General features: G+C 34.6%; 1 protein-coding gene across 13 annotated transcripts in view; it reads right to left on the bottom strand.

Moving 5' to 3' along the window:
• Positions 1-23669, bottom strand: part of PEAK1 (pseudopodium enriched atypical kinase 1) — a 259266-nt gene that overhangs the window by 139882 nt on the left and 95715 nt on the right. For 3 of the 13 annotated variants that reach the window (XM_011382137.2, XM_011382140.2, XM_023524376.1), the window contains one exon: positions 15490-15593. The exons of the other annotated variants lie outside the window; for them this stretch is intronic. The gene's annotated coding sequence lies outside the window, so the exon portion shown is untranslated. The remainder of the gene's footprint in view (positions 1-15489; positions 15594-23669) is intronic. 13 annotated transcript variants of the gene reach the window in all.

Below are 23669 nucleotides of genomic sequence, written 5' to 3'. Positions count from 1 at the left end.
CAAAGCTCTTTGGAAAAATGGCAGATTCTAGATCTGTGGAAAAATATACAAGATAAGTCTAGGGCACCTTGTAGTATCAGGAAATAAGAAAGTGCTTAAAAAACAAACAAATACAAAAAAGCTTTATTACTGGGGCACAAGAGGCAACTGCAAGAGCTCCTAATGGCCAAAGCTGGAATTATTTGAGCAATAAAATAAAGCGGTATTGGATTAAAACCCAAAGCATAAAATCAATCTCCATGAATTCATATTAATGATTAAATCAGTAATTAAATGGAAAAGACAAATCTTCTGTACAGAGGAATTTCAAATAATTTAGACATATATTCCAAGTATAGACTGTGCATAGAGACTTCCTTCTAAAGAGTAGAATATGTAAAGGAGAAAAAAAAAAGTAACTCTGTAGTGGAGAAACATGACAAACACTACTTCATCAAAGGGATCAAGGTTAACAGTAATGTCACGTTGACAGTATGTACCCTCGATATATCATAATCATAATGTGACAAGAATGGCACTTTGGTGTTCTTCCCCTCAAAAACCCATACTGTAGTATAAATCAAGAAAAACACATCAGATAAATCCCAATAGAGGGATATTCTACAAAATGCCAGTACTCCTTAAAACTGACAAGGACATCGAAAATAATAAAAGTCTGAGAAACTGTCAAAAGAAGCCTAAAAAGACACAAAAATTAAATGTAATGTGGTATCCTGGATGAGATCCTGGAACAGAAAAACAATATTAAGTAAAAAGCTAAGGAGGCTCGAAGAAATAATGGGTAATTAATAATAATGTATCAATATTGGTTTTATTAATTGTAACAAATGTACCACACTGTTATAAGATGTTAATAAAGGAAGCTGTGTATGTGTGTGTGTTTGGGTGAGGAGGGTACATGAGAACTCTTTGTACCATCTTCTCCATTTCTCTGTAAAGCTAATGCTGCTCTTAAAAACAATCTGTTAAAAAATACAATAGCTATGTCTAATGCTACCACAGTATTAATGCTTTGAGATATATTTTATCAATTTTGTTTCCTCTATGAACATGCATATTTATACATCAAACAGGTTTATGATTTTCCTTTTCATATAAATAATAAATACATGTTCACTGTAGAAAAATCAGAAAATACAGATTTTAAAAAATCAGCTGTAATGCCAACAACCTACAAATAAACACAATTGCCATTTTGATATACAGCTTTCCAGTTGTGTACAGGAATATCTAGATAAATATCTATTCATCCATGTACTACTCCTTCATCAGCCTTTCCTAATTCACACATAGCCAATCTTGGATTTCATCTCAAAAGTTACTTTCTCTGGGAGATCCTCCTTGGTTCCCAGACCAGGTTAAGTCCCTCTAAAAGGCACTTGCATAGCTCCCTGTACTGCTTTTTCCTAGTGCGTGTCATATCTGTAATCAAATAATCAATTGAGAAATTAATCATTATTAATGTCTGCCTTCCCTCTAAAATGTAGGCTTTATGCATTATCATAGTTTCCCCAACAAGGTGCCTTGAACACAGCAGGTATTCACTGAAGAGTAACTGAATAAATGAATGAATGTACACAGTGAAATAACTATATGTGTGTACAGAGACCTTGGTAAAATGTTCAAATACTTGAGTAAAAAAAACAAGATACGAAAAAAAAAATGTGCACAGCACATTTGTAATAATAATAACAAAAGCTTACACTATGCATAGAAAAACGAACAGTTCACAGTAGTTAACTTTGGGAAGGAGGTTTCAGTAGGAATTTACTTTCTAGTGCATATAGTTGTCATGTTTCAATTTCCAGTAAGTATGCATTATTTTTATAAATAGAAAAATAAGGTAAAATACACATTCATTACGAAAAAGTTGAAAAATAAGTTTTCTTTGGGGAAAAAAACACCTATTGTCAATCTCATTACATAAGACACAACACCATAGTTAACATTTGTACCTTACATATATCTTTTGTTTGACGTAGTTTAGAAAAATTTGTATTTTGATTTATATGTCTCGTTTAATCCACATAATCACCTCATCAGGTGGGAGACAGCCCTTGGCCACAGGAAATGGTTACAAACGGGTTGAATGACAAGCATGTAGCATGTGGTCCCAGGGTTGATTAGAAACATAAGAATGAAGTCTCCGGATATTCAGTCTTGCATTCCCAAGTAGACTTAACAGTTTAGTAAAAAATGGTAAAAGCTGAGATTTCATATATATTGTGTAACAACTGAATTTGAATTTACCAGCTCTATAACTTTAATCACTTTTATAATATTTTAAACATTGTTCATATGGTTAGACAAATATTTATTGTGACCTTAAGGAGAGAATACAATAATTTTTTAAAATAGGATAATTACTGACACATGTGACAACTTTAATGGATCTCAAGGGAATTAGTCTGGGTCAAAAAAAGTCAATCTTAAAGACTATGTACTATGTGATTCTATTTATATAAAATTCTCAAAATGGCAAAATTTCAGAGATAGGCAGCAGATTAGTGGTTGCCAGGGAATAGGGACCATGGGAGAGAACAGCGTGAACTATAAAGGGGTAGTATTAAGGGACTCTTTGTGGGTATGGAATAGTTCTATATCTTAACTATGGTGGTAGTTAGACAAATCTACATGTGATGGAATTGCATAGAAATACACACACACACAGCCCCCACACACAGAGAAATACATGTAAAATTGGTGAAAAAAAGTTTGTGTACTGTACTAATATCAATTTCCTAGTTTTACTATTTACAATGATTTTGTAAAATGTTATCTTTGGGGAAAACTGGAAAATAGTACACAGGAACTCTGTACTATTTTGGCAACTTCTTGTGAATATTTAACTATTTTGAAATAGTTTTTTTAAATGAGCAAAAACGATAGTTTATAAAAAATATCCCCAAAATCTCAAATTTACTCATCAGAAACTCTTTATATTAGGTTTTCATACAAATTCAGTACAGAGTGGTAATAACTGGATGGGAAGAAATATGATACTATGGAGGAAACTGCCTAACAGAGCCATTTAACAATAGAATGTGGTCTCAGAGAGGCAGTGAGCTCCTCACTGGAGGTATCTGAATGAAGAAAGAATCATTTTCTGAAAAGGATATTTTGGTTAACAAGTAGGACTAAATATTTACTCTAAAACTCCTTTATGAATTTAGCAAACATACTGCATAAGTAACATAAATCTCACCCCCTCCGTTTCCAACTTGTGATCACGTAAGACATTAATAAATTGCTCACTCTTTTCCAAATGTCCCCAAGAAACCTCCTAATTGTCAAAAGACAATCCAGGCAGCTATTACCAATCAGATTTGGTACCTCCTAACAATGCAGTCAATATTTTATAAACTCTCCGATGACGGCAAAACTATAAAGTTTAATTAAAAAGTAAAGCTTTGCCAAACCTTGCATTAGAATCAAGAAAACTAATAACCTAATAGGTTCTGGAAAAGACTGCCTCCAACTGCTAACGTAATCAGAATCAATATGATACAGCTTTGAAATTCAATAACTACACTGACCTAATGACTTACAACAACACTTTATCATTCAAAATAAATTAGACTTACTTTTGAAACTATTCTTACAGAACAGGTGAGAAATTATTCTTGGTCTATAATGGGTAAAATTCTAGCATGCAGAAGGTGAGCAATAATTTGCCCCAAATATAGTTAAAAACAAACACAAATGCATACCCACATACCATTATAAAACTCAAGGCTTTGAATCTTTTGAGTGATCTAAAAACATGTTTAATTTCAAAAAAGAGTATAGGGAGAAAATCCCAAACAAAGAAAATAAGTGTATACTTAATATTAAAACTATTCTCTGAAGTAACCAAAGAGTTAATAAATATTGAAAGTTCTTAAATAAAAGAAATTATGTAAAGGGAATCAAAACTGGTTCTAACTGTCAGACAGGAATCTTTGTTGGAATCATGCAGAATTCTAGAAGTAGCTCTGGTACTAATGGAAAAATGCACTACAGCTAATGAACAGACATAAATCATAAATATAAAAGGTACTTTGAAGTGTTTTATGCTATTAAAAAGGTGTTAAGGAATAAGAATAAATAATACTAACCATTTCAACTAGCCACGAAATGAAATAAAAATACCGGATGTATATCTCCTATAGACAGACCTCTGTTTTCTAATTTTGCGCATCGAGTCCTCTCAAATAGCAGTTCTACTGCGCAAGGCTATTTTGTCCCAATGTTACAGACCCTCCAATACCAAATTTACAGATGTATCCACTTAGAGCAGAACAAATGGGTTGGCATTTTTGGCAGTATCACTATGGATGGTCTTTTATTCTTTCTCTGTTCATTTTCTTCATTTAAAAAAAAAAATGGGAAGTTGCAAAATTTATAGGTTGGTGAACATACAAGGAGCTGGAAGAGTGCTCAGAGAAAGCATGGAAAACCCATGCCCCTTTCTCCATAACTTGCATTATGCACCTCTTTCACCTGGCTGTTTCTGAGTATAATACACTCTTATAATAAACGAGTAAAATAAAAAAATCCACTGATCTCTCTCAATGCTGAAATGTTTGAGGATTTTATTCAAAAGAATCTCCATTTATTTACTATATAGCAGATTCTGGAATAACATCGTTTCATTCAATGTCATTTTATTACAATACTGAAATGCCATAGGAACTGAACTCTTGTTTAAAATAAATTACATTACGTGGTGGCAGCACACCTTGGTTTGCAACATGGCCACTCTTAAATTCCTCTGGGTATAAGATAGGCAGCTACCAACCACGGATCACTCTGTAGCTCCTACATAGTGGCCAAAGCCAGGCACAGGCAGTGGCTAACTTGGGCCTGAACCAGAGCCCCTCTAAGGAGGCCCCAGTACCAACACACCCAGTAGTCTGCTTCCGACCACAACAAAGCACCATACAATTAGCTCCACAAGGGCCACTCAAAAGGTGGTCTTGTCAGGCACCAGAGCCTCACTGTGGTGAACCCTGCTCCTACACAATAGTTTATGCACTGTGGTTGTGGCCAATGCTCACAGCAGTCAGCTTGCAGGTCAATCCCATCCGCTGAAATGCCAAAAGCAATCAAGGCTCAACTATAACAGGAGAGCATATACAGCCCACACAAGAGATACTCCCTGAAGATCCTGGATCAGGTAACAAGGAGACTGCAACACTGGGCCCCACAGGATACGTACTACATGAGGCCTCCTGGCAAAGACTGGGAAATGTAGTAGATCTACCTGATACCTAGAAACACACAGAAGCAGCCAAAATGAGGAGACAAAGAAACATCCCTCAAATGAAACAACAGGAGAAAACTCCAGAAAAAGAAAAGTACACAAAACTATCTATCGGACACAGAGTTCGAAACACTGGTTATAAGGATGCTCAATGAACTTAGAGGAAGAAGAGATGATCCCAACAAAAGATAGGAACAAAGAGATAGGAACATAAAAAGAGAGATAAAAAAGCATAAAAAAGAACCATTCAGAAATAAAGAATACAATAACTAAAATGAAGACTACATTAGACGAATAAATAACAGATTAGATAAAGAAGAGGAATGAATCATCTATTTGAAAGACAAAGTAGTAGAAAACACTCAACCAGAACAACAAAAAGTAAAAAGAATTTTTTAAAAAATGAGGATAGCTTAAGGGGCTTCTGGGACAACATCGAGTGTAATAATATTCATATACAGGGGCACTAAAAGAGAGAGAGCAAGGAACTGAAAACTTATTTAAAAAATAATGACGAAAAACTTCCCTTAACTGGTGAAGAAAACAGACATGCATTCTGAAAACCCTTTCCTAGTGTGACCAAGACAAAGAGGTGAAGCTGAGCTGTCAAATACTTTTATGCAGAGAGAAAAAATGAGCAATAAAAGGGCTACCGAAGAGCCAGAAGCAGTCAATCTCCTTATAAAACCTACATTTTTTTGAGCAAATTAAAGTTCCCAAGAGGAAAAGCTAGCTTTCTATTTTAGAACTGCTTTTAAAAAGATGTTGTAAAGTCTTTGAATTTACTTTCCTTCAACAATATATAGATCAAATTCTCAACTTATAAATTGAAAGATGATTTTTCTAACTGGGATCTGAAAATCTAGCTGTGTCCTACTCACTTCTTTTTTATGTTTCTCTCTCCCTCTCAGGGACTAAGATTCTTTGATATAAATTTAGTTCTCCTTGAACTATAATCAACAAATTTTGTTGTTATTTGGAGTTAAATCTGCTTTGAAGAATGGATTAAGATTTTTAAAAAAGAGCCACAAATATAAGTAATAGTATGAATATAACAAAATTTACAGAAATTATAATTTTTAAAAATAAACTAAAACCATATACTAAATCTAACTTCTACTGGTTAAAAATCTAATCCTATATAGTTTAAATGTGTGTATTAAATGTCCTAAATTGTAAGAGAAAATGATTTCAAGATATTATCCATAGATTATAGGAGATAAAATCTCCCCATTTGCTAAGCCATTTCAGCCATCTGTCTTGAACACTTAACATTTTCCCCTGGTTCCCTATCCCAACACCCCTACCCAGATTCATTGTTGGATTTTAGAGAATGACATAATGAACTACATCATTAGCAGCCTATTAACTTTAATAAAGGGACAGTCTAAAACATCAATAACAAACTACATCAATAACTTTCAACTACTCTCGTGATCAAAAACCACGATACTCTGGGTCTTGACAATCTTTCAAAAGGATGGATAAATGCAGAAATTTTAAATGAAGAGAAATAATAATAATAATAATAATAAAAGACAAACAATAACAAAATAAAAGACAAATAATAACAAAATATCTCTAATGGAAACAAAATGCCAAAACCATTCCAAAACAAAGTTATATTCATTTCATTAGAATGAAAATTAATCTATATTTTATCCTGGCATAAATAAAATGTAAGTCTAGAAAGTTCTGTTCTGAGACTCCCTCTATCAATCTGTACTTTCCAACTGATGATAGCATTCTCTGAATGCAGGGAATATCTCCCTCATCATAGAAACTTCCTGACCGGTAACCTAGGAGGAAAAAAAAAAGCACTCTTGGCTCCTAGATCTAATGTTTTAGCAATGGTAGAAGGACTTCTGCTTAAGATGTTAAGATGGTTCTGAAACTTGATAGTACTTCATTTACGCCAAAACAAAGAATCAGTCAGGGTCCATATTCTTGTTATTATTCTGTTTAGGAAGCAGCTTGATATGTGCAATGTCTAAAAAAAATTGTCAGTGACAAATGAGCTCATGCTAGAGGCAGACAGAAGAAAAACTATTTCATGTACTATATTTTGAAAATCATCAGAAATTAAGTTTAGTAAAACAAAATAATCCCAATAGGGTAAACTATCATTTGCCTCATGTAAACATCTGTAACAACAAACTACATCCAAGAATATTTATCATAATAATAATGACATTTGACTAACATTTAAAATAAGTCTTCAGAATATGCAAAGAAAATGCAAACACTTCTGATGGGGTTCTTTCTTCTCCATGGTAATTAATAACATCATTGGACAAATTATATTTTGAAAAGACCAAAAATACATAACCAATGTTTTAGAAATAAGAAAATAACCAAAGATTTTCATGCAAAAAAGTGTTCTCAAGAGGGCTTCCAGTCAAGAGAGCAGAGTAAGCACACGCTGTGCCTGCCTTCTCTCACAACCAAATCAAAACTACAGCTGCAGAACAGCCATCATTGGAAAATGCCTGAAGTCTAGCTCAAGACTGGTGAACATGCAGGATGTGCTGATCCCACACTTGCGTGTAGTAGTTGAGAATCGGGAGAAATATCTTGGCTGTGGAGGTCTCCCCAGAGGAGCAATGGGTCCCAGCCCTATACCAGGCTCCCCAGCCCAGGGTTCCAGTGCCTGAAAGAGAAGTACCCACAAATTCTGGCTGTGAAAACCAGCAGATATTGTGGCTGAGTAAGACAGAGGGCTAAGAAAGTCACAGACTTTCCTCTTAAGGGGCCCACACACGAACTTACTTCATGACGAACTCACTCACTCTGAGCTTCAGCAATAGCTCAAGGGCACCAGGGGCATGCCAGAGGAAACTGAGTTGCGTGGCTTCAAGGGGAGTGCTAGAAGAGCAGCTTTCTCCCAGACAGAAATGCTGGCTGAGGGCATTGCTCCTTTGTTGAGTCATTCCCCAGTCGGGCTTAATATCTGAGTCTCCATCAACATAGCTAACAGTGGTCACCTCACCCTGGTGATTCCAAGACCTGTCCCTTCCAACTTGTGGACCCACCTAAGCTGCCTCTAGTGATGATGGCTTACCTTAGCTCATGCTGACGACTTTCCTAAAATCTCTCAAAGGTTCCCCAAAATTAAATAAGCAGCATGTGGCCTCAGCATGCCCCCTACCTCTTGCTGAGCAGCCCCAAGCCCAGCACTAGTGGCAGCCGATCTCAGTGTGCAGCTTGGCGTCTCTAGGCACTTCCAAGCCCAGTGTGGGTGTCAGCCATCTGAGGATGGCTTGGTGGTTCATGCCAGGTGGACCTAGGCAGTTCACATGCTACGGCTGAACTTGGTTTCCATGCCTGGTGGCCGGCTTTGGTCTGAGTTGAAGCACCACCCATGGCCACATATGAGGATGACACATCCAAAGGGGAGACTGAAAAGGCTCCATAGGGTCAACTCCTGTACAACAGCTTCTTCATTGTAGTGACCAGCTAGTCTTCACAATCAATCAGCCCAAGGGTCAATCCCTCTCATTGACATGCAAACAGCAACCAAGGCTCAACTATAACAAGAAGACACGTGAAACCCATAAAACAGACATATCTGGAGAACTCAGCTGAGGTGACCAACCAGACTGTGCCACTAGGCTCCACAGGATACCTACTACATAAGGCCACTCTACTAAGACTGGAATACTTAGCAGTCCTATCTAACACATAGAAACAAACACAGGAAGGCAACCAAAATGAGGAAACAAAGAAATATGTCTCAAATGAAAGAACAGAACAAAGCTCCAGAAAAAGAACTAAACAAAATAGAGACAAGCGATCTACCAGATGCAGAGTTCAAAATAAAGGTTTTAAGGATGTTCAATGAACTCAGGGGAAGGTTAGATTAACTCAGTGAGAAACTTAACAAAGAGATAGAAAACATAAAAATGGAGATAAGAAACATAAAAAAAAAAAAAGGTCAAAAATGAAGATTGCAATAACTGAAATGAGAATACCTTAGGAGGAATCAACAGAAGATGAGATGAAGCAGAAGATCAAATCAGCAATTTGGAAGAAATGGTAGCAGAAAAATACCCAATCAAAACAGCAAAAAGAAAAAAGAATCCAAAATTATGAGGATACTTTAAAGGAGCCTCTGGGCAACATCAAGCCTATTGACATTCACATCATAGGGGTACCAGAAGAAGAAGAAAGAGCAAAGAATTGAAAACCTAGTTGAAGAAATAATGACAGAAAACTTCCCTAACCTGGTGAAGAAAATAGACGTACACACCCAGGAAGCATGAGAGTCCCAAACAAGTTGAACCCAAAGAGGCCCACACCAAGACACATCAAGACACATCAAGACACATAATTAAAATGCCAAGGTTAAAGACAAAGAGAGAATCATAAAAGCAGCAAGAGAAAGGCAGTTAGTTACCTATAAGGGAGCTCCCATAAGACTGTCAGCCAATTTCTTAACAGAAACTTTGCAGGCCAGAAGGGACTGGCACAAAATATCCAAAGTGATGAAAAGCCAGGATACACAACCAAGATTATTTTACCCAGCAAAGCTATCATTTAGAATCAAAGGACAAATAAAGAGCTCCCCAGACAAGAAAATGCTAAAGGAGTTCTTCGCCACCAGGCCGGTATTATCGGAAATGTTGGAGGGATTTCTTTAAAAGGAAGAAAAAAGAAAAAAGATCAAAAATATGAATAATTAAATAACAATAATTACATATCTATCAAAAATTACTTTAATAAAGTCAATAAAGTATACTCCAATCACAAGATAGGCTGGCTGAATCGATAAGAGAACAAGATTCTTACATATTGCTGCCTACAACAGATTCACTTCCGTTTGAAAGACACACGCAGACTGAAAATAAAGAGATGGAAAAAGATGTTTCATAAAAACGGAAATACAAAGAAGCTGGGCTAGCAGTACTTATACCAGACAAAATAGACTTTAAAACAAAAGCCATATCGAAAGACAAGGACCGAGTTATCCCACTTCTGGGTGTTTATCCAAAGAAACCCAAACCGAAAACACTACCTCAAAGGGACATGTACATCCATATGTTCATTGCAGCATTATTTACAATAGCCAAGATATGGAGGCAACCTGGGTATCCATCAATAGTAGAGTGGATAAAGAAGTGGTACATATATACAATGGAATATTGCTCAGCCTTAGAAAAGAATGAAATCTTGCCATCTGCAACATGGATGGACCTAGAAGATACTGTGGTGAATGGAGTAAAGTCAGAGAAAGACAAATGCCATATGATTTCAATTACCTGTGGAACCTAATGAACAAAATAAACAAACAAATGGAAACAAATCCATAGACACAGAGAACATTTTTATGGTTGCTAGGTGAGAGAGGGATTGGAAAGTGGGTGAAAAAGGGGAAGGGATTAAGAAATATAAATTGATAGTTATGAATAATTATGGGGATGTAAAATAACATAGGGATATAGTCAATAATATTGCAATAACTGTATGTATGGTGTCAGATGGGTACTAGATTTACCAGGGTGATCGGGGTGATTTTTAAGTTATATAAATGTTATACACCTGAAACTAACATATGCCAACTATAATTTAAAAAATTAAAAATTAATTTTTAAAAATTGGCAGCAAATTTTAAAGAACAATATATACCTTTTCAGACAAAGGGGGGAAAAGTGCTTTGTATAAAAATTATCTTATAGTGTAACAAAATAACCAAAGGTTCTATTCAATACACAAGCCAAATTTTAAAAATAAATAGAACAAGAAAGATTTACTGGTTGCCTACCACATGCTAGGCATAATACAAGAGGCATATCACAACCAATCTATAGGATAGGTAGTTTTATTAATGATGAAACTGAGACTCTGACAGCCATTCACAGTGCTATTCAGTAGCAGAAATGGAAATTCATCCCAGGTCTGAGTGATAGCAGTGTATTTTATTCCCACAGTGCCACATGTAATTCACAGAAATGTAATTAAGAAATTCAGAAAGCATAAAAATTAGAGGCAAGACAATTATTTTTGAAGCAAAGAAATTATTTTCATTCAAACATTCAAGAAACAACAACATAAACACTGGTTCTAAATCACTGGAAAACTGAACTGAATATCTACATTCCAATCAGACAAAGAAAAACAAGTCAAATATAACAAAACATTTACATACCACACATTGTTTAATAGGTATAGAAAAGTACAGAAGGTATAGAAAATTCTTTAGACAATAAAAATGGTTCACAATTACATTTTATCAGACTTCTCTTTCTCTACAAAAAAGAAATCATACTTATTTTTATTAATGGACTAAAGTACAGCCAATAGGCAATGAAGTAAGTTTGCTTGTATAAAACAAGTACTACTATAAATTTGCAATTTACAAGTGAAGCATGATTTCAAGCCAAACACTAAAGCAATATATAATCTTATCTTGGCCAGTGAGCTCCTCAATATCACTTGGTGATGAATTTCTTGGGAACAAAAACTCAGAATCTCCATTTTTCAGGTAATTTTACAGGACTAAACACTGACAATCCAAGCAAGTGTTACTATTTTCACTAATATAAAACTCATGTTATGCTTCCAGATGATGAGAGTTTTCTCGACTTTGTTTAAAAACTCAGTCATCCAGATTATCTATAGCCAATTCTGAATTCCAGTCTCACTCCTCCCCCACCCCGCCCCTTGCTAATCAGCACACTCTGGACCATTACAACTTTCACCTAGGTTAGAGTGAGTTGGTTTATAAGTGCTCTGATATTTGGTATAATCAAGTAAATCAGAAAGGTAAGTCATAAGAGAAAACTCATAGTTCAGTATATTTTAATGATTTGTACAAATGATCTTCAAGAAATCGGCAATTCAACTCACATTCATTAGCAAGGATGACCTAGATAAGATCATTCTGTTGATTTATATTGCACAGTTTTTTGTCACTGAGTTATTCTGATTAGTGATGAGGTAAGCTCAGCAGAACACCTAAGTAAAAATGTATCCTTATAGCACATAATTAATCAAAGATGTAAAATACTAGGTGTTTAAAGTTTACATCACAAAGGAAAACAAGGTGATAGGGAAAATGCTGAATATAGGTCTCTCTAGCTTGAAGAAATGTGTAATTTCCTTTCTCAATCAATCTTACCAGTCAGTTAACTGGGCCTACTCACCATCTGAATCACCAAACAAAAAGGAATGCCTAACCCTAAAAGCAAAAAAATATAACTCTTAATTTTTTAAATGCATATAATATTTTGAAATCAGGTGGGGAAAAAAACATAGTGAAAGTAGAAGTCACTTGTAAACTTTTGAAAAACATCTGTATAAAGAAAATACAAACCATCTGCAATCTACCAAATATAATTATTTATATATTGATATAAATATTTAATTCTTTCCTCAAATAAGGGTTTATGGGTATGTGCCACAAATTCAGAATCAAACCACTTGGTCCAAGTTACCATCATGACAGGGTTATTACAATAGCCTCTTAACTATTTCTATGCTCCCATTCCTGCCACACTCCAGTCTATTCTACACGAAACAGCCAAAAGGATCTTTTTAAAATGTCAGTCATATTTCAATTCTCTGTTCAAAATCCTACGATGGCTTCTCATCTCAGAGTAAATATTAGGTGCTTACAAAGTCCTCTAAGACCAATGTAATGATCCTCCATTTTTACCCTCAACTTTCACTTCTCTTGCCTTATTTCCTATACACTTTCTCCCTTAGTTTGTATCAATACTACTGACCCACACCCTCACTGGAACACGAAACACATCTCCGTGTGAAGTCTCCTAACATGGAGTTCCCTACACCAGAAATACTCTTCCCTCAGAAGTAAACATTGTTCTCACTCTCTCCTTCACTTTTTTCAGATCTTGATTTAAATGTGATTTTTCAGAGACTTCCCTGACCCACCTTATATAAAATAGCAATCTTCCCCCTCCCTTCCCTTGGTACTCCCTATCTACTTTAACCCTGTTATATTTTTCTCCAAAGCACTTGTCTCCAAAGCAACTGACAAATTGTTTATTGTTCTGTCTCTCCTGACCAGACTGTAAGTTCCATGAAGGCAAAGAAATGACATGTTTTGTTTTTTCCCTGCTCAGTGCTCTATTTCTAGATTCTGGTAGAATGCCTGAGTTATCATTAAGTATTTATGAGGAAATGGCTAAATAATTGCATGAGTAACTAGGGTCAGGGTTATCTAAAATTTATACTCTGCTTTTGTTATTTACTATTATCAGGTAAAACATTCCTAATTTTTACACAGCATTCCATTATAGAGATACACTATAGCATATTCAATCAATTTTCTATTTGGAATATTTAGGCTGTTACTAAATTTACATGATCATTAAATATCCTGGTATACACTGGTATTCCTTGTATATACTAAATATCCTTGAATATATGTCTTCTTGCAGAGCTCTGATCATTTCTTTAGGATAAATTATTTTAAGTAAAATCATTGGGTCAGAAAATATATAGATAATGAATGCTTTTAACATATTTTTCTAAACTGTCCTAGAGAATGGCTCTATCAATTTATCTTACTCCTAATGATACAAGACTACAATTTTCCTCACCAACAATGAGTATCTGGATCCTTTTTTACCAAAAGAGCTGATATTTTTTCCTGAACATAAGCAGCAATACATGGCCACTATACAATACTTTTTATTTTATTCTATTGAAAAATTTTAATAGAAAAGTTTGAGGAAAATATAAATTTTATTAGTTAATGACAATGGCTGTTTCCAAGCACTGTCTTCCACACTAGCATTTTCAATTTTAAAAGTTGCAGCAATCTGATAGTTTCTTAAAGATATCTCAACTTTTTTAAAAAGTACCTCATTGTTTTTCTATTTTCAATTTCATATTGACAATGTTTTCCCATGTTTATTGGTTGTTTCTATGTTTTCCTTAACAAACTGCCTATTCATGACTACCCATTATTCTATTCAGGTATTCATTTTCTTATTGACTTACAAGAGTTCTTCTTGCATTAAAAGTGTTGAGTTTTCATCATGTGGCATATATGTATGTTCACAGTTGCCATTTCCCTTTTCTTCCTGTTAACGATATTTGACACATTTATGTGTTTGTGCAGCAAATCAATCACTTTTTATATGTGGTTTCTTCATTTCATTTTACATTTAAAAGAACCTTCCCACATACAAACAACATGCTATCAATGGTGGTCTCTGATTGGGTGGAATTCTTGGCTTTTCCTTCTTTTTGCTTATATTTTTCCTCTAATAACTATACATGTGTCAGAAAAAGTTTTTTCTTAAATGTTTAAAATAGCAAAGGATTTCTCCACTACTTGGTAATTTATTTATATATGTATTTCCTCAAATTCTTCTATTCCATTATAAGAATATTTCATCATCTTAACCACCTAAAATTTTAGTTTAGGTGCAAAGTATAACTAATTTTATAGTCTTCCAATTTCTGAACCTATTTTCTAGCATCATTTGTTAAATCAGTTTTTCTTCCAATGAACTGAAATGACATCACTGTCAAATACTAATAAGTATTTTTTTCAGGACTATATCTTATTCTTAGTCATAATATTTTAATTATTGTAGGTTTATAAAAATCTTCTAATACATGGTAGTGCAAATGCAACTTCTTAACTCTATTCTTTCAAAAATTTTTTCTTAGACTTATTCTTCTAAATCAATTTCAGAAAAATATTGTTAAATTCTCTATCTATCCCACCTCTAAAACTCAAAAACATTGGTTAGACTTCTGACTAGAATTGCATTAAATTAATGGATTTGAAAAGAATCCATATAATTTTGAGTCCTCTTAATCAGAAACATGTTTAATCTCTCTACTTATTAAGTTTCTTACAGTTTCTAACTAGGTATTGCTAGAATATTGAAAAATTATGGATTTCAGTGTATGTAGTTGGTAAACAACAATGTAACTTAATATTACTTCAAACAGGTTTTCAGGTAATTTTCTTAGATTTTTAGGTACATCATCATATCATCTGTGAATAACGATAATTCTTTCTTCTTTTTTTCTAATGATTATACCACACCATGCAATCTTTCTGGTCCTAACGACCCTTTATTCCAGGAAAAAGGCCTCCCATCTTGCCAGCTATCTTCTTTAATTTTTTTGTGGTTTTTTTTTTTTTTTTTGCTTGTTTGCTTTTGTTTTTGATTCTTCACCTGCATTTTTTTTGCCAGCTTTTTACTTGTTTCTCAGAAGGGGATAGTCAATGGGATTTATTCAGCATCTCTTCTACTTACGACTCAGGCAGTCTGCTCTTTCATGGATGGAGAATTTAGGAGTTGAGGTGGCTCTCTGTACCTCCATCAGTTCAGTTCCTTTTATACTCTTGCTAGCACATCACCTAGCATATAAAAATGCTGAAGATAACATCCCAAAAAGGAGATACACTATAATTTGGCAAAGAGAATCTACAATGACTCCATTTTTTTAGGGAACACCAAAGGAAAAAAAAAATCCTAGAACAAAAAACAGCTCTTCAGAATCTATTTAGTAAGCCTCTAAAAACACATCCCATAATAAAGTTTAAAGATACATTTGAAGGTTGAAATTTTTAACCCTCGGGTCAGAACTATATCTATGCTAATACAGAAAACCAAGATAAAATTACAACTAATGACAAATTAATTTTTAACATTAAATTGCTCTCAATTAAAATATTTTTTCCTATAAATTAAAATAATCTTCTAAATTGTAAAAATAATGCTAGGTTTTAAAATATGCAAGTTGCTAAAATACATGTAATGTTCATAATGTTGTTATTGTGAAATTTTAAAACAAAATACTTAAAACAAAATATTTAGTAAACTGTAAAAATGCATAGATCTTAAAATAAAAATGATTACTTTTGAGAAAGGGAGAGGGATGAGATTAGGAGGGACTTACAGGGGTCTTAACTCCATTGATTTTATAACCTACAGATTTATAAGGTAAAATGTTAATATTTTATAAAACCATTTTATAGCTACTTTATGTATGGGTCATTATATCCTCATACCTGTTTCAAATATCTTATACTTTTAAAAAAATGTAAAACAAAATTTACAAAAAAATTAACTCAAAATGAATCACAGATATAAATTAAAACAAAAAACTATAAAACCTCTAGAAAATGACATAGGAAAAAATCTAGCTGACCTTGGGTTGGTGATACTTTTTAGATACAAAGAAATACCAAGAAATAAAGAAACTAATAAGTTGGACTTCATTAAAATTAAAAACTGCTCTGCAAAAGACATTCTAAATAAAAAGATAAGACATACTAGAAGAAAACATTTGCAAAAGACTCATCTATTAAAAGAGATTACCCAAAATATACTAAGAGCTCTTCAATTCAGCAAAAAGAAAACATAACACAATTAAAAAGTAGAAAAAGAGCTGAACAGACACCAAACCGAAAAAGATATAAGATGGAAAATAAACATATGAAAAGATGTTCAACATTACATGCTGGTAAGAGAATTACAAATTAAAACAATGAGGACTTCTGGTCAAAAAAAAAAAAAAAGCTAAACTATGAGATCACCTGCTCCCACAATCACATCAAAATTACAACTAAATTATAGAAAAAGATCACTAAAAACCACCTGAAGACTAGCTGGACAAAATTCCTATATCTAAGGTTATAAAGAAGAAGCCATGTCGAGACTGGTAGGAGAAACACAGACACAGACCCTGGGTGTGCAGGTCCCACACCCAGTGTATGGCAATGAAGAAACAAGAGGATATATCACCTGCACAGGACCCACTGAGGAGAGAGAAGATATAGTACCACACTGGGATGCCCAGGCTGGGGCACCAGAAAGAGATCCTGTAACACTTAGCTGAGAAAACCAGTGGGGACTGTATCCCAAAGAGACAAATGGCTGTGGGAAATAAAACATACTGCTCTTAAAGATGTTCAACATCTTTAACTCACTTGCACAAACTGACTTGCTCTAAAGAAGTTCCAGCACAGGGACAGCAACTTGAAAAGCACCAGGAACATACAGGAAGAAACTAAAATCGACTAACTTCAGGTGGAGGGCTAGAGGGGAAGGGTTGGGACAACTCTCTCCCAGGACAGAAGTGCTGGTAGGCACCATTGTTTTTTGTCGAGCATTTCTCCCTTCCAGCAGGCCTGGAACAGGCAGGCACCAAATCTATGCTCTCCATTAACCTGGCTAACATCACTCTGCCCACCCTGCTGATTCCCTGAGACTCTGCCCCACCTAACATGCTGGCAGGGCCTAAGCCTCTTCCAGCACCTCCTCCGTAGCAGCGACCTGGCTCAGCTCATGCTACAGAAACACTCACAGGACCACAAACATGACATGAGTGGTGGCTGCCCTAGCCTTGCACTGCAGACTTTCTCAAAAGTCCGCAAATCCCATTCAAGTGGCAGCTGCTCTCTGATGAGCTACAGACTCTCTCAGAGGTCCATACACTCTATACAAGCAACAGCCAGACTTGGTGTACATTGTAGCTCCTGCAAAGTTGCCCCTAAACCAGCAGAAGGTGCAACCAGTCTCAACTTGCACTGTAATTCTCATAAGGTGGCGTCGAACCTGGCATGAGTGGCACTAAGTCTTGGCCTATATAAATAGTTCCACTAAGGAGCCATAAGCCTGCTGCAAGTGGCAACTGACACTGGCTCACACAGTAGTGCCCAAAAATGGTCCAAAGAGGAGAACAAGTGGTAGCCAGCTTCATTTCATAACACAGCCTCTCCCAAGCACCACCAAATACTACACAAGCAACAAACAACTGCAGATCACTTTGTAGCTCCTACCAAGCAGCCCCTAACCCTATATGAGTGGTGGCTGATCTTGGCCTGCACTAAAGCCCTTCCCAAGAGGTCAGAGACAAAATGTACCAAGCCATCTTTAGACTGTACCAGAGCCCCATCTAACCAGCTCCACAACCAACACATCCAAAAGGCGGCCTCAGCTGGCACCAAAGCACCATGGAATCCGTTCTCACAACACAGCTCGTCCACTGTAGTTACTGCCAGCCATCACAGCCAGTAAGTCTAAGTATAAATTTCCCCCAATGACCTGCCAGAAGCAATCGAAGCCATTACAACAGGAAGGCACACAGAAATCCCAGAGGTGACACCCCTGTAGTACCTGGCTCAGATGACTAGGGTAATGGCACCAGAGTCCCAGAAGACACTTTCTACATGTAGCCACTCTGTCAAGCTAGAAATGAAGGGGACCAAACTAATACGGTAAAACAAGCACATGGAGTCAGACAAAATGAAGAGACAATGAAACATATTCCACATATAAGAACAGGACAAAACTCCAGAAAAAAAATAAATAACAAAATAAAGGCAAACATCTATCAGGTGCAAAGTTCAAAACAGTGGTTTTGAATATATAAACTTGAGAGAATATATAAACTCAGTAAGAACTTCGACAAAGTGATAAAAAAAAAAACACAAAAAGGGCAACAAAAAACATAAAGAACCAATCAGAACTGATTAATATAATAACTGAAAGAATTTATTAGAGGGAATCAATATCAGATTAGATGAAACAAACAATCAAATTGGCAATCTATAAGACAAAGTAGCAGAAAACACCCAATGAGAACAACAAAAAGGAAAAAGAATTTTAAAAAATGAGAAGAGTTTAAGGATCTCTGGGATAACATCAAGTGTACCAACATCCATCATAGGAATGCTAGAATGAGAAGAGAAAGGTCAAGGAACTGAAAACATCTGAAAAAATAATGACTGAAAAATTCTATAACCTGGTGAAGGAAACAGAAATACAAGTTCAGAGAATGCAGAGTCCCCAAAACGATAAACTCAATAAGGTCAATATCAAGACATTAAAAATAAAATGCCAAATGTTAAATACAAAAAGAGACTCTTAAAAGTAGCAAGAGAGAGGCAGCTGGTTACATAAAAGGAAGCTCCCAAAAGACTACCAGCTGACTTTTTCAAAGGAACTTTGAAAGTAACAAGGGAATGGCATAAAATATTCAAAGTGATAAATGAGAAAAAACTACAACCAAGATTACTCTACCTAGGAAAGCCCATCATTTAGAAGCAAGGAGGAGGTAAAGAGCTTCTGAGACAAGAAAAAGCTAAAGGTGTTCAACGCCACTCAACTAGTAGTATTACAAGAAATGTTAAAGAAACCTCTTAAAGTAAATATATATGTAAATATATATAAATAAGAAATAGAGGAAAGAAAAAAACTCAATGCTAAAGACAAACAATAAAAGCAATGGATCAATCAATTATAAAGCTAGTGCAAAGGTCAAAAGACAAAAGTAGGAAGGTCATGTGTAATTACAACAGTAAAGTAAGGAATACATGCAAACACACACCACAAAAGAAGTAAAAATTAACAAAACATAAATGTAGAGAAGGTGAGTAAAAATGGTAGTGATTTTAGAATATGTTCAAACTTAAGCAACCATGCATTTGAAATAGACTGCTATAAACATAGTTCTGATATATAAGGCCCATGGTAAACACAATATAAACAAACCAAGTCTACAAGATACATACAAAAAAATAAAGAGAAAAGAATCCAAATACAACACTATAGAAACACATCAATATATAAGAGAAGGAACTGAGTAAATATGAAAGAAACAGAGATCTACAAAAATAATCAGAATACAATAAAATAGCAATCACTATATATTATCAATAATTACTTTAAATTTAAATGTATTAAATGCTCCAATCAAAAGACACAAGGTGGCTGGATGCATTAAAAGCAAGACCCAAATACATACTGTCTACAAGTGACCCACATCAGATCAAAAGATAGTCAGACACTGAATATAAAGGAATAAAAAATATATATTTCATGCATATGGAAACAAAACAAAACAAAAAGTTTGGGTAGTAATACTTACATTGAACAAAATAGACTTTAAAACAAAGGATATAACAAGGGACAAAGAAGGACAATTCATAATGATAAAAAGATCAATGCAACAAGAAGTAAACATTTATGCACACAAAACAGAAGAACCTACTAAAGCAAATATTGAAAGACATAAAGAGAGTGTTTAACAGTAATATAATAATTGCAGGGGACTTGAACTCCATTGACATCAATGGATAGATGATTCAGACAGAAAATCAACAAGGAAACAGTGGCCTTAAATGACACATTAGATCAGACTGATTTAACTGATATTTTTAGAGCATTTCTTCCCAAAGCAGCATAATATACATTCTTTTCAAGCACACATGAAACGTTTTCCAGGACGGGCCACATACTCGCCCACAAAACAGGTCTCAATATATTAAAAAAGACTGAATCAAGAGTGCTCTCTGACAACTATGGAATGAAACGAGAATTCAGTTACAAGAAGAAAACTGAAAAACACATCAACATATGGGTGCTAAAAAACATGCTACTAAACGATGAATGGGTTAACAATTAAATCAAGGAGAAAATCAGAAGATACCTGGAGACAAATGAAAACAAAAACACAACCCAAAATCAATGGGACACAGTGAAAGCGATTCACAGAAAAAAATTTACAGCAATACAGACCTACCTCTGGAAACAAAAAAAAAAAATCTCAAATAAACAATCTAAACTTACACCTAAAGGAACTAGAAAAAAAAAGAATAAACAAAGCCCAAAGTGAGTAGAAGGAAATAATAAAAATCAGAGCAGAAATAAATAAAACAGTCTAAAAAAAAAAAACAACAATATGAAAGATTAATGAAACCAAGCGCTGGGTCTTTGAAAATATAAACAAAATTGATAAAATTTTAACCAGACTCATCAAGAAAAAAAAGGAGAGCAGACTCATATAAATAAAATCATAAATGAAAGAAGAGATGTGACAACTGACACCACAGTAATAAAATGGATAAAATATTATGAACATTTATATGCCAACTAATTGGACAGCTGGGAAGAAATAGATAAATTCCTAAAAACATACACTTTCCAAGACTGAGTCAAGAAGTAACAGAAAATCTGAACAGACTGATAACGACTAACAAAATTGAATCAGTAATCAAAAAATACCGAACAAACAAAAGTCTGGTACTGGACATCTTCACAGGTGAGTTTTACAAAATATTCAAAGAAGAAGTAACACTCATCTTCAAACTACTCCAAAGACTTCAAAAGGGGGGGAGGCTTCCAAGCTCATTTTATGAGGCCAGCATTACCCTGAATCCAAAACTAGACAAAGACACTACAAAAAAAGAAAATTATGGCCAATATCCTTGATGAATATAGATGTAAAAATCCTCAATAAAATATTAGTAAACTGAATTTAGCAATACATTAAAAAGATCATACGCCATGATCAAGTGGGATATATCCTGGGATGCAAGTTTGGTTCAAAATCTGCAAATCAATTAATGGGATACATCACATTGACAAAATGAAGGATAAAATCATGTGATCGTATCAATAGATGTAGAAAAAGCATTTTATAAAGTCCAACATCCATTTATGATAAAATGTCTCAGTAAAGTGGGAATATAGAGGCAATACCTCAACATAATAAAGGCTATACATGACAAGCCCACAGCTAACATCATACTCAATGATGAAAAGCTAAAAACTTTTTCTTTATGATGAGGAAAAAGACAAGAATGTCCACTTTCATCACTTTTATTCAGCACAGTATTGGAGGTCCTAGCCACAGCAATTAGACAACACAAAGAAATAAAAGGCATCCAGATTATAAAGGAAGAAGTAAAACTGTCATTATTTGCAGATGACATGATACTATATAGAGACAATCCTAAAGATTCTACCAGAATTAATGGTGGAACTAATAAAGTTATTAGAACTAATAAATGAATTCGATAAACTTGCAGGATACAAAATTAACATTCAGAAGTCAGGTGAATTTTTATACACCAATAACAAACCATCAGAGAGAGAAATTAAGAAAATGACACCATTTACAATTGCATCGAAAAGAATAAAATAACTGGAAATAAATTTAACAAAGGAAGTAAAAGACTAGTACTCAGAATCCTATAAAATATTAAAGAAATGGAAGACAACCCAAATAAATGGAAGGATATACCATGCCTCAGGATTGGAGCAATTAACATCATTAAAATGATGGTACTACTCAAAACCATCTAGAAGATTCATTTTAATCCCTATCAAAATAACAATGACATTCTTCTCAGAACTAGAACAGATCATCTTAAAATTGATATGGAACTACGAAAGACCACAAATAGCCACAGCAATCTTGAGAAAGAACAAAGTTGGAAGTCTCATGCAACCTGCTAGTAAACTATACAACAAGGCTATAGTAACCAAAATAGCAACGGTACTGGCATAAAAACAGACTCATAGATCAATGAAACAGAAAACATAGACCAGAAATAAACCCATGCCTACATGGCAGAGAAGGCAAGACTATACAGTGGGGTAAAGACAGTCTGTTCAATAAATGGTTTGGGAAAACTGGATAGATACGTGCACACAAATGAAACTAGACTACTTTCTTATACCACATACAAGAATAAACTCAAAATGGATTAAAGACTTAAGTATAAGACCTGAAACCATAAAACTCCTAGAAGAAAACATAGAAATAAACTCTTCGACACTTCTCTTAGTAATATTTTTTGGATATGTTGCCCCAGGCAAAGGAAACAAAAGAAAAAATAAACGAATGGACTACATGAAATAAGTTTTGCACAGCAAAGGAAACCATTAACAAAACAAAAAGACAACCTACTGAATGGAAGAAGACATTCGCCAATGATACATCAGATAAGGGGTTAATATCCAACATATATAAACTCATACAGCTTCACTCACACACACACACACACACACACACACACACACACACACACACACACACCAATTAAAAAATGAGCAGAGGACCTAAACAGACATTTCCCCAAAGAAGATATAAAGATGGCCAACAGACATGAAAAGGTGCTCAAGGTCACTAATCCTCAGAGAAATGCAAATTAAAACCATGATGGGATAGCACAACACATCTGTCAGAATGGCTATCATCAAAAAGGCAACAAAAAACAATGCTAGCAAGGACTGGCAAAATGGGAACCCTTGTGTACTGTTAGTGGAATTGTACATGAGTGCAGCCACTATGGAAAACAACATGGTGGCTCCCCAAAAATTAAAAATAACACTACCAAATGACCCGGCAATCCTACTTCTTGGTATTTAACCAAAGAAATCTAAAATACCAATTCAAAAATATATATGCACCCCTCTGTTCACTGCAGCATTATTTACAATAGCCAAGATATGGAAGCAACTCAAATGCCCATTGATAGATGAATGGATAAAGAAGATGTGGTACACATATACAATGGAATATTACTCAACCATAAAAAAAAATATGATCTTGCCATTTGTGGAATGTAGAAAACAAAATGAAGGAACAAACAAAAAAGAAACAAACTCAGAGATACAGAGAACAACTTGATATTCACCAA

This window comes from Pteropus vampyrus, unplaced genomic scaffold, assembly GCF_000151845.1.
Source record: "Pteropus vampyrus isolate Shadow unplaced genomic scaffold, Pvam_2.0 Scaffold462, whole genome shotgun sequence".
Classification (NCBI taxonomy): domain Eukaryota; kingdom Metazoa; phylum Chordata; class Mammalia; order Chiroptera; family Pteropodidae; genus Pteropus; species Pteropus vampyrus.
Note: the sequence above shows the minus strand (reverse complement) of the source record. Positions and strands in the feature narration are given on the sequence as shown.